The sequence below is a fragment of the Anguilla rostrata genome, chromosome 9 (assembly GCF_018555375.3).
Source record: "Anguilla rostrata isolate EN2019 chromosome 9, ASM1855537v3, whole genome shotgun sequence".
Lineage (NCBI taxonomy): Eukaryota > Metazoa > Chordata > Actinopteri > Anguilliformes > Anguillidae > Anguilla > Anguilla rostrata.
The window spans coordinates 36,513,996-36,527,004 of NC_057941.1; positions in this window are offsets into that span (position 1 = coordinate 36,513,996).

The window sequence follows — 13,009 nt, forward strand, 5'->3', positions numbered from 1 at the left end:
ATTATTTTTAATTTAGCTGTATTTTATCACCATTCTCCATCCATACCTGCACACAAATCCAGAGGGGACCCCGCCATGGACAAAGCACAAGCAACAGCTAGTACCTTGACCTCCACATAAAATAAAATGATGAATGTGGGAAATTAAAGTGTACTTACTTACAGAGCTATGGGTTATGCAAGACCAGTCCATGAATCCAAAAACCCAGCATGTTAAATGTTGTAAGACAGGAAAAATAAGCATCATTTGCACTAAAGAAGTCAGCCACAAGGATAGACAACATACGGTAGCTACATATCTTCAGCAAATACCATGGTTGCAGTACATTGTCTGGGCTTTGGATAATTTTTTCTTCAGCTATATTTGACATATTATACAAAATAAATTGGGCTGGAAGAATGCTTTTTTGCCCGATGTTTGGAATATGAAAGGTTGAAATAAGTCTTCATTTTAGATACTTTAGAAGCATTTGCTTTTGTGATGTAAGTAGTTAAATTTTCATATCATTACAAACAAAATATGTTGTGTCCATATAGCACATTTGCTGTACTTATGCAGATGATCATTTTGTGTCCCTTGCTGCTGTTGAGAAACACCCCAAAAGAAAACAACATATACAGTGCTGATAAATAATTTACAATGCTGCAATTTTACTACTCTGACTTCAAAGTAGCACCAAAATGATACAAACAAATAACATCTTTACTGCCATATTTTCTGTCCATTCTTAATTCAAATAATAAATATGTTAAAAAATCAATTTAAAATGTGTAAAAAAAAAGGTTACCTCTGACATTCACAAGACATTTATCCACCCAAAACACTACTCTGACATATCTGATGTTCTCCTAATGCCTTTATTTAGACTTAATGAATTTTTGCTACAGTTCAGTGAATGGTTAATTTGAAAGTAACAAATTGAGCAACTCATTAATTCCAATTTAATTTAAAAGCAAAAAATACAACATTAAAAATCATCCAGTATGATTTCAGTGATAATAACCATTCAAAATGAAATGACATGGTGTAATGGTAACTGCTTAAACCTAAAAGGAATTCTACATTTCAAATAAGGCAAACCAAAAACATCGTCAGCAGCCATACCACCATGCGCCCTGCTCCTGCTGAATGGCTGAAGCTAAGCAAGTGTGGGCTTGGTTAGTACCTGAATGGGAGACCACCAGGGAATACTGAGCTGGAAGTGGTGTTGGTGGGCCAGCAGGTGGGCAATCTTCCCTCTGGTCAAATAAACCCCAATGCCCCAGTGCAGTGACGGGGACACTGTACTGTAGGAGATGCTGTTTTCGCATGAGACGTTAAACTGAGGTCCTGACTCACTGCAGTCATTACAGACCCCATGACACTTATTGCAAAGAGTCGGGGGTTCCCCGGTGTCCTGGCTATAATTCCCAATCTGGTTGCCACTTTATCATCCCATGATTTAATTGGCTAAAAAATGTTCTCTCCCTCTCCACCTTAGCTAATGGCCGCAAAATGGCTGCTGTGCATCACCCAGGTGGGTGCTACACATTGGTGGTTGCTGTAAAGCACTTTGAGTGCTTGGCAAAGTGCTATATAAATGCAATGATTAATTCATTCAAAAGCAAAATCAGTGACAGATACTGGATCAAGTAATTTTTTTTCTATTTGTGAGTGTGTGTTTTATTTTTTGCCGACATGACTGAAATGAAATATAATAAAATAAGTCTTCCTGGCCTCTTTGACTTGAATGAAGATGCTATATAAAACTGGAGAATGGATTATTGGGCCCACAGCCTCTTTGCTGTAAGCACTGGTTTTGCTGCATAATGGGCTGTGAGCTTTATTAGGGTTTCCTATCAGTTCCACTGTCAGCACATGATGAATGTGCAATATTACCAACCTTGTGTGAATAAGGTCTTTTTGCATCACCTCATCTTTGAAGTCACAGAAGAATGAAGGAAAAAAAAGAAATAACAAAAAAGCAGAGTAAGCTCATATCCCCTTTTATTAAAATGGAGCGTTCGTAGGACCGCTTGTTAAACCAGAAGTACAACACTAGTGGTTGTCCATTCAACTGCAAGTCAGAGTGCCTATCGATGAGTCTGGCCTTATTTCCATCAAGTCTACAATAACAAAGGCAGTAATGCATTATGTCAGTCATAAGTCGTTCTGTTGATATCTTGCTTACTAGATCTATCTAGCAGGGTATATAGGAGCTCTGATGTTGCTCATGCTACTGCGACAGACAGTCTCTAAATATTCTTGGCCCAAAGGTCTCGCTACTTTGATAGTTATCTGGGTTATCCCTCCATTCCTTTTCATGTTAGATTTCCATCTTCATTGACATGAAATAAAACAGCATTAAAAGCTTCTATAATACAGTTTCAGACATCACTGTTATTATCTGTTCCAATGTGAATATACACCATAGCTTTACTTTGGATTGAGTCTACAATGGAACCACAGGGCAATGTTAATAAAGAACTGAAAGGCTGTCAGCTAATTAAATTTCTGTAGGCCCGGGTTGTGCTGAACTGACATGGAATGTAATGTATTTTGAATACAGTATTGATCAGTATATTATTATTATTGATAGATGAATTACACCTTGCAATCCCACATTTTTCACGCATAAAGTACAGTGCAACACTTGATTATTGTTTGGTTCCATTTGAAAATTCCCATGTATGGCTTGCTTCCATTTGCAGTTGTAACACCAACTAAATGCAATAAAGCCTGAATCCACAAAACAGGAATCACATTTTGCATCTGTCAGGGAAAATGCTGATATCAGATTTGAAACGTGTTCAAAAACCCTCTCTTCTTCATTTGTGACACGTGACTGTACTTCAAACAGTCTCTTAACAACAATGACAGAAAATGAAATGGAGCAGCCACAAAATAAAAGCCTGCAAAATATTGTCTTTACTGTGGACTCAAGCACTGAGCTGTGTGAAAGCTGCTGAATGGAGAGAAAAGAAAGAGACATTTTTAGTCAAGTTTGGATGAGCCTACATACTGGAATAATTTTTTAGGATCAACTATTTATTAATAATTCAAAATTCCTCCCTTAGGTCCATTTCCCAGTTTAAGTTGTATATCTATTCCATACAACTTTGTGTATAAATAAGCAAACTAACAAGCAAACCAACAAACAAACAAAAAACAAATAAATAAATAAATAGGAATGGCAGGTATACCATCCCACCAAGTTACGGCTTGGTGGGGCGACATGCCCCATTCCTATACAGCACTGAAAGTTAGGCACTTTTCAGTGTTTCCTACATAAATAACCATAATGACCACAGAGTCTCCGGTAGGTAATGTCACCGGTTGTATGTGAACCGGCAAAAGATGACAACAAAAAGTGACAATGGTGAAATTCTCCACTGTGCTGTTTCTACACTCAATGAGGCTACTAAACCTACTCTGCAATGCCACATTTCCAAATTAATGTTAGCTAGCCCTATAGATCCTCTATACATAGCCTACAAACAATTTGTAGATCTATTGTGTAGGCTACACAATACCCCAGTTAAAATAAGACACTTTCATATGACAATTTATTTCTCAGTCAAGGTAAAGAAAAAATGACTGAATCCATGTGTTTCTTTCAGCAATAATGTATGTGTGTTTGTGTGTATTTATGTGTATCCATGTGTCTCATAGCCTACATGTTCTCCCCGTGTCCGTGCGGGTTTCCTCCAGGTATTCCCGTTTCCTCCCACAGTGCAAAGACATGCAGGTAGGCCAATTGGAGACTCTAAATTGCCCGTAAGTATGAGTGTGTGAGTGAATGGTGTGTCCCCTGTGTTAGATTGGCGGCCTGTCCAGGGTTTATTCCTGCCTCTTGCCCAATGCACGCTGGGATAGGCTCCAGCACCCCCCACGACCCTGCTCAGGATAAGCGGGTATTGATAATAGATGGATAATGAGTTTGGAATATGAGTCAAAAGTATTCTCCTAAATGTGTCACGGAACTATGGTAAATGCTTAATCCCCTTTTCATCATGTTGCTAGATCCTCCCATGAGTCAGCTGGAATCAGAGACAATAAGACAGTCACAGCATATTGAGCTGTATTTTCTGGCTGGTGCATGGCGTGTTGCGAGCCGGCACACAGGCAAAATGGTATTTTCACCATATATTTTGACGCGCATTAGCGGTTTGGTAATTTTGTGACTAGCCATGCGCCGAAGTGGGAGGGCATCCGCTGCTGGGCATGTGTCAGTTAATATGGCATGGTGTAGTGCAATTTTGGCAGCTCATTGGAATTTTTGGGTCATTTCAGTCTGTCATTTTCTCCATTCACCACCTGCCTGCCCAGATAACACCTATGGTTTATGGTGCAGGACATTGTCTGGGGGATTGGTAATTTGGCATTCCCTCATGTTTCACAGTCTATTCAAAAGTCAATCAATGGTTTTCATTGATCATATGCTGTCCAACTTGACTTTGATATAAATGATACCAGAAATAGGAAAAAAATATTTTTTGTTCATTGTCGTTTTTCTTTTTGATTCTTTTAATTCCAATATTTTTTTCTATTTTTACTTGTTTATGACTGTTCTTCTACAGAATTGTGGTCTTTCCTTTTTCTTACACTTGTCTGTAATGAGAATGACAATAAATGCAACTTGAACAATCTTTTCATTTTAATTGACTGTAGTTAAAATAATAGCAACAGTACTACACAAATTATGCTATTATAAACAGTTTGATGATTAATGCAATATTTTGCAACAATCTCTGTTTTTAGCATAAAAAATGTAACATGTAATATCAACATAAAACAAAAAGTGTTATCATTGATAGATTTACAGAACCACCATTTAGCACAATCTTTTTGTTGAAATATTTAGTGTGGTTTAAGCTGTGTTGTTACTACTGGAAGTGCAATACTGTCACTTTTAGGAATAAAACAGGGAAACAAATGATTGAAGAAAAAAGTATTTGTATTTTGGACACAAGGCATGTAAATTTGAGTTTGTGCCCCCTCAAAAGTTTTGGGTGCACTATGCCCCTGTGGGATACACTTGAAAAATACAATGTACACAGACAGAAGTAAAATTACTGTAAGAAGAATTTACAAGCCTTATTTGTACACAATTTCCAGATGGGTTCTCCATCTCAACACAAGGTTTCCACCCTGGAATGATTTTCTAGTTCAGGGCAATCAGGAACCTTTCCCCCCTAATAGTGCACCTTGTTGGTGGAAACATGGTCACATTTACAGATCCTGTCTACTGAAGAAAGGATAATGCAAATCAATTCTACATAATGCAACAGGTCTGTAAATCCAAAACCCATTAATATGAGCAATATTTACCTAGTGGGTTTCATTTTCTGCCTGGGCAAGCACCCTTATCAATATTTTACCATGGAGCTTCAGTCATGAGTAGTCTTATCAATTATTCCCCCTCTAAAAAGAAGGAACTAAAAGCCTGCACCAGCAGGGAAGTTCAAAATAGCCGATGCTTACTTTTAGTCCTCTGAGAGTGATTTGGGAAAAGACTGCAGGTCATCCTAAGCAATTAAATTTTTATTGCTGGCTTTGTTTTGCACCACTCTGCAACAGATTTGAGGGAAGCCAAAGGCTGCTTTCAAACATGCTATTTATTTTATTTTGTTTTTAACCTTTGTGCTTTGTGGAATGAACTTACGATTGAGTTTTGTGTGTATGTGCGTGTGTGTGTGCTACATACACTATATCACCAAAAGTATCTGGACACCCCTTGGTCTAGGACTGTTTTTCATGGTTTGGGCTAGGCCCCTTTGTTCCACTGAAGGCAAATCAATGACATTAAGTTTGACATGCAATGACATTCTAGATTCTGTGTTTCCAACTTTGTGGAAACAGTTTGTGGAAGGCCCTTTTCTGTTTTGGCGTGACAATGCCCAGAGCACACAGCGAGGTGCACATAGAAATGGTTTTGTCAAGATTGCTGAGGAAGAACATGACTGGCCTGCACAGAGCCCTGACCTCAACCCCACCCAACACCTTTAGGATCAATTGGAAAGTCACCTGGGAATCAGGCCTTATCACCCGATCAGGGCCCGACCTCACTAATGTTCTCATGGCCGAATGGAAACAAATACCGACATAAAGACTCCAACATCTAGTACAAAGCCTTCCCAGAAGAGTGGGGGTTTTTATAGCAGCAATGGATGGACCAATTTCTTATTTAATGCCCATAATGTTGGAGGAGATGTTGGATGTCAGGTGGCCACATACACACAGACACAATTATGTCATTATTTTATAGGCATACTATTCAGGATTTCTTAGCTTGTGTTTACAGTCAAAGAAGTCTCCTACTCTGTCTTCAACACCACCCATTCATGCCAAGGAAATTACCCAACCTAACATAGCTAGCTGGATAGCTAGAGGTAATATTAGTACTGTGAAATGAATAACCGGGAGTGACAGTACTTGACAGATTTGATTATAGCTTAATTAATTCCATTATGTTGAACATAATAGTGGTTTTCTCAGAAAAGAACTTTAGATTTGAAAATTTCAGACTCTTGTGAAAGTCCTTATTGTCGCCAGCTTCACGCAGCCAGTTACATTACTTACAGGTTCAACAGGAAGCAAGCTAACTCTGTTGTTTTCAATACCCTTAGCTAACTTCAGTTTACACCACAGAGGAAAAGCAATTCCTAGATTAACTTTAGTTCTTGAACAAGCCCTTTTGGCTTGTCTTTTTGCTTTGATGTATCTTGACGTCTTTGGTAGCTAGCTCTGCAACCACACCCACCCCTCCCCACACAGAAAACAGCGCCACACCCAGAAATGTCCTGAACACATTTTAGAATATCAAATACAGGTAAAGGTGCAAAAATCTGGTGAAAGCGCATACAGCCAGAGATTACCAGCACATCATAGATGTGCCTTAACACAGTTACTTTATAATATTTTCAAGGCATAGTTTGCCCAAAGATTTTTTTAAAGGCTCATTAGGTCGCTCTGTTAAGCTTTTATAAAGTTTTAAGCCTCTACAAATTAACTTAGCCACCATTTCTGATAGAAAGCAGGGCCAGAAAGCTATATGACACTTACAGTAGATGTACATTTCACATTTCACATACACACAAAAATGTTATGGGTAACATGCATGTCCCTATTTTCAGCTTGTCTTTAAAATGTAGTTTCCTCTCCTTTCCTGTTAGCATAAGAGCAGCGGTAACACTGTTCTACTTTGCTCGTGAATCCCACGGTTGAAGTGTTAACTGTCAGATATGGTTTTGAATGCTTACATTTGCCACCTGGTGGTGGTTTTGCAAACAAAAGTAGTTTCTGTGGAATACAAAGAAAATATATGCAAATTTCCCTCTGCCGGGAAGCTCTCATGGCAGAAGTGCCAAATGAAACTAGTAACCACTATATAATTTGACTGCACACAAATTACACAACTAAAAGCAAATAATTATTGTTCACGTGGAGATTAAAAGCTGATTTTCCTATTTCCTAGAGAATTATTTTTATAACAGAAGGCAACGGCTTCAAGATAGCAAGCCCATATCTCTCCAGTTATGTATCCATACTGACCAACCTAATGCAAACCCAGCTAAAATCCTTACAGCTAGCACAAAAATCACTTCATGTTGTTTTCAACATGCATATTTCCACATCAACAGCAAATATAGGCTACAGTATATTTACAAAAATTATTTTTGAATAACAAATTTATCCATTATTTTTCAAAATTCCACTAATCCTTCTGGAAAGTGGACAAAACATGAGCAGTGTTGTCAGATTCCACAAGACAAATAAGTGACTCCATTATCAGAAACAAGCTATAAATTAAGCTTGTGCCATTAAGGCCATAATAATCGTGAATACCATGTCACGTCATACACTTCAAAATAAGTGACCGGATTTGTAAAAACGAGGCAAAAAAAAAAAAAACCCGCAATCCGTGATTTCTGATTTTTTGAAGGGACTTTGGAAAACAAACAAGTCACGTTTTATAAGCAGCTTGGCAACACTGGTGTGCCACTCTGTGACTTGATTTTTAATACCATATTATTTCCTCCATGTCACTGCTGCTTGCACATAGTGACACACACTGTGTGTGTCGTGGTAAAAAGAAATTCACTAATTGCACCCTGACTGGTTAAGACTTGAATGATACACGTTTAGGCAAAATAATAATATTTTATTCTTATACTCCTAGTTACTTTTATGAAAAAACTGTTTTTATAAAAAAATGTCCCCCTCAATTGGGGGTATTCAAGCTCCTCAGTAACCACAGAGCTAGTGCCTGCAACAACATTAAAGAACATCTTTTTATTGTCAAGGCAACAAAATTTACCAATTTAATTGTTTTATTTAATTTAATTTATGCTATTTCACTTTTGGCGATAGAAACCGGGAAATGGGTAAGGAGATGGTTGTAACCTAAAGGTCACAGGTTCGACTCCCGGGTAGGACACTGCCATTGCCACTCTTGAGCAAGGTACTTAACCTGCATTGCTTCAGTATATATTCAGCTGTATAAATGGATGCTGTATAAAAATATTATGTAAATGCTGTGTAAAACGTTGTGTATCAGTACCCAACCCTAGTATTGACCTCTTGTCCCATAGTCAAACATTGATCAGTGATGCTCTTTTTTCAGTCCAGCTGAAAGTTCATCGTGTGTCAGAGCCAGCTGAGATCCCTGTACAACCATCCTCTATTTCTGAGTTGTGTTTGCTTGATTGTAAATGATATTGTGTCACTAAATGGTGTTTTCATTTAAAAATGACGACCATTTCAATTGTTGTACCACAATTGCTTTATTAATGCGCCTGACAAAGCAGTGGACCAACATTTAGTCATGAACAGCCAGCAGAGTTTATTAAGCACTTGCTGAGCACTGGTGTGCATTCATGCAACTGGGAATTTTTAAAGGAGTAACATGGTGGTTGAATGTGACACTTGCCAGTTGTCTTTAGGCAACAACAAAACAAATGTGCATAATTTTTTTATTATTCAGTGATTTAAATATATTTAAAAACATATTTTTCTAAGCCTAAATTTCCCACTATAAAAGTTCACCCGAACTGTCTGGGCGTGGTAATGAGAACTGTCAGTTACCTACGATTGACAAACCGTGCCCCGTTACCATAGCTACCTCCATGATACACACTCATCTCGGGACTGAATTTTCACAAGCTAGCTAACTTAGTATATCAAGTATCGATAGCTAAGGACGTTGACTTAAATCCAATAATAATTTTTGCTAGCTAGCTAGCCAAGTTAAGATAAAACCACAACTGTAACGTCCTTAAGAAAGCAAACTAGCTAGCTAACGTTATTGATAACATTACATTATGAAAGCAAACTACATAGCTAGCTGATGTTAGCTAGCTAGCTATAAATGAATATAACCAACCAGATAGTCTAATAGTCCTTAAAAGGCACTCTAATAAGTGAACCTAATGTTAGTCAAATACAATAACTATGGGTCACGAGTTATCCATGGCTCCCCAAATATGATTTAGAATGAGCTATCACAGCAATCTGACTGACAGTAGGGAGGGCAAAACGGAGCTTTATAATGTCTCCAGCAGTGTATGCGCGTGAGCTTGCCAATACATTTCTCACAGAAACGTAGTTTGTCGCCTTTTTTTAGTTCATTACAGTGGTGATAGAAGTGAAAATAATTAAGTGGTGCTGTGCTTTTTACTGTGCCTTTACTGATCGCCGTACAAGGTTAATGTTAAGTAGCTAGCATGATCGGACAGCACTAACCCATAAAAATGTACTTTGAATGATACTTGCTCAATCGAATGGTAAATCTGAAAAACATTTGATTATAGTCAGCGGCACCGAAATTTTCTTTCACACCCTCAATAAATGGCAAAAGTCCCAGTAGAAGATTTAATTAAACCTTTTAAAGTTACATATTTTCTGAAACGTTATCGATTCTGTTTGGCCACAGTGAGTTAATCTAGGCAATCTGAGCGTATAGTTTCTATGTAAATTACGTCAGAAGGATTCAGCCTTGTTTGCTACCTAAACTTCACAGTACACTTGTAGCAGGACGGTGTGTCTGGTCAGATTTCTTTATGGGGCGTGGAAAGGGGAGTGGTTACTGTACTTGGGACGCACTAAGTCGATAACATTCTCAACCGGCTGAAAATCGGACGATAAATTTAAAACGCATATTTCTCCAAAAATAAAGAACGGACATATTTAATACTTTACTCATCGTGTTTCTTCAATGCCTCTCGTGCAAATAGCACATAAAACCGAGAAAGTGTGAAAACCACCATGTTACTCCTTTAACAATAAAAATGCAAAATCTACATAAATGTAAATAACAATGTACCTGGTAAAACAGTGTACCAATATTTAGCCATGAACAGCATGAACAGCCAGCAGATGCACTTGTTAAACCAGCATGTGTGAGAATACAATACGGCATGCATCACATGTAGCTTTCAGCACAATCGCTATAGCTAGCTAGCCAGCTACCCTTCAGTATATAATCAAAGAATATGACAAAAATGCACAGCAATATTACAGAACTCCTCAGATAGCTTCCAGAATGTAATATCAACCTATTAAGATGAACTGTTGATTCCTATCTTCGCTTTTATCATTAATATATCACTTTTAAGTGAGCAGTGCCTTAAAGACCTGAACTACCACTGGTGTGCGTTCATGCGACTGGGATGGTTATAACTGAAAAACTACTCCACATCAACATGACACACACACCGGCCAACAAAGTTCCCTCTTAGTGCATGACAATTTTAGAAAACAATCACTCATTGGTTATCTAGAATGTAAGCGGAATAAATAAGTATAACTGTGTTACACGTGTTCACCATTTGCCCATGGAGCAGAAGGAGGGCACATCTATCAACATAAAGCAAGCAAGAGGCTCCCATATTTGTGAATTTTATTGATATAGAAATTGTTTGTATGTATTTTTGATAAAAATATATAGAGCCTATTGTTTGTTTGGGTTATACTGGGGTTGTACTGACAATATTCAAATAATATGGTATCTCTTTTAGGTCTGTTCAGCATGTGGGCATGAGTGGGTTTGGCAGAACCAGGCAATGCTACACAGAAATATGCCTACCTGCAGCTTATTGCTGAGTGGAGCCATCCACTATTCAGGTTGCATGGTAACCCAGACAATCAGGATGCTGTAACTGTTTGGGCTCCAGTGCATCAGTGCCAGTATCTATTTCCACCATAAGGACCTCTACACCATCCCCCAGTGAGCAGGCAGAAATCATCAGAGCTGAAAGTGATGGAAGAAGGACTCATCCTGTCTGGGGACAGCAGGTCAGACACTGTAGGCCTAGAATTCAGACAGCAAATAACCTGATACCTCTTCCTGATGATATGATTTCAGGTGAACACAGCCATTACAAAGCCCTGACCTCAATCCCATAGAAAATTTGTGAACTGAAAAGCGTGTCCTAGCAAGGAGGCCCACAAACCTGACTGAGTTACACCAGTTCTGTCAGGAGGAATGGGAAAAAATTCCAGCAAAGTATTGTGAGAAACTTGTGGAAGGCTAATCCAATAATTTAATTCAAGTTAAGCAATTAATAGGCTATGCCACCAAATACTAACAAAGTGTATGTAAACCTTTGGCCCACTGGAATTCTGATGTAGTGAATTAAAGCTGAAATTAATCTGTCTCTAATCGATTGTTTTAAAATTACCACTGATGTGAACAAAGTACATTCCCCAATTGACTTGCCAAAAGAAATGTTTGGTAACATGAAATGTGTGGAGTTGTGAAAAACTGAGTATGAATATCTTTAGCCTAGGTGTATGTAGACTTTTACCTCAACTGTATGAATGCTTACACTACAGCATGTGAAATCAGAAGAAAAACATATTTTCAACATACAAAAATCCCAGGTTACTCAGAAATACTGTTCAGACTTGGGTCAAATACTTTTCTACTCTTTACTGATCTTGTCTGGTGTATTGGAACCAATGAAATGCTCTCAAAAAAAAATCCAAACCCCACCTTCTGGTCATATTGGCACGCTCAATTACACCAGGCAAGATCAATAGAGCACAGAAAAGTATTTGAATCCAAAACAAATACGTGTTTGACCCAGGTTTGATACTGACTATATGTCATTAATTTAAACTGGCAAAATCTAATCCTGACATTTAAATTATTGATATCAAAATTGGGCCAAGTTACAAGAAACAATATTGGCTATCTTAGCTCACACAAATTAAAAAAGCTGTATTCCGAAGCAGTGCTACCCAATGTTTCCTAAATTATTCCAAGCAACTTGGCCCTGTGTTTTTTCATCTTACTATCTGAAGGGAATGTGGTCCTTCAAACTTTTTGACTCCTATTGTATGACTCCTATCCATGATTGCCATTTCCCATAGTGGCAGCCTGTAGATAATGAGGTAAATGGGAGGACTGTTTGGTAAATAACCTATCCACTGTGCTCTACATTACCAGACTGAATCTCGGTAAATAATGAGCATGTGTGGCATGCAACCCTGAAGCTCCCTGCTGTTAAATATTTCAAGGGTGCTCTCCAGAGACGTACTGACGGCCCATTTCTTTTCCCAGCAACTTACCCATAGGGACATTCACAAGCAGCTGGTAATTACAGTGCATATGGCTTAGCCCTTAATTAGCTACACAACTCCATGTTTTTTTTTTTTGGTCTCTGTATTTCATTGCATTCAGAAACATCAGCACACCTGCCAGTATTGGTGAGTATCTTCTGAGTCAGTGGCAAATGACAGATGTGACATGACATGTCAGTTAATAAGAGTGAGAACAAGTGCCTTGAAAATTTACAATAGATTGTCATAAATTATATCTAGAAGCTTATTTCATCTGACTGCTTACCCACTGACCCACAACCCTAATCAAGTTTTCAATATGGAATGATACAGACTGAAAAGAAAACCAATGCTAAAAAACTACTTCATGAGTGTAATTAAATTTATTTTGTCTGGTAATTTGAAGACATATTTACCTATGAATGCACAATCACCCACCAAAAGCATAAGTTCACAAAAGCATAAG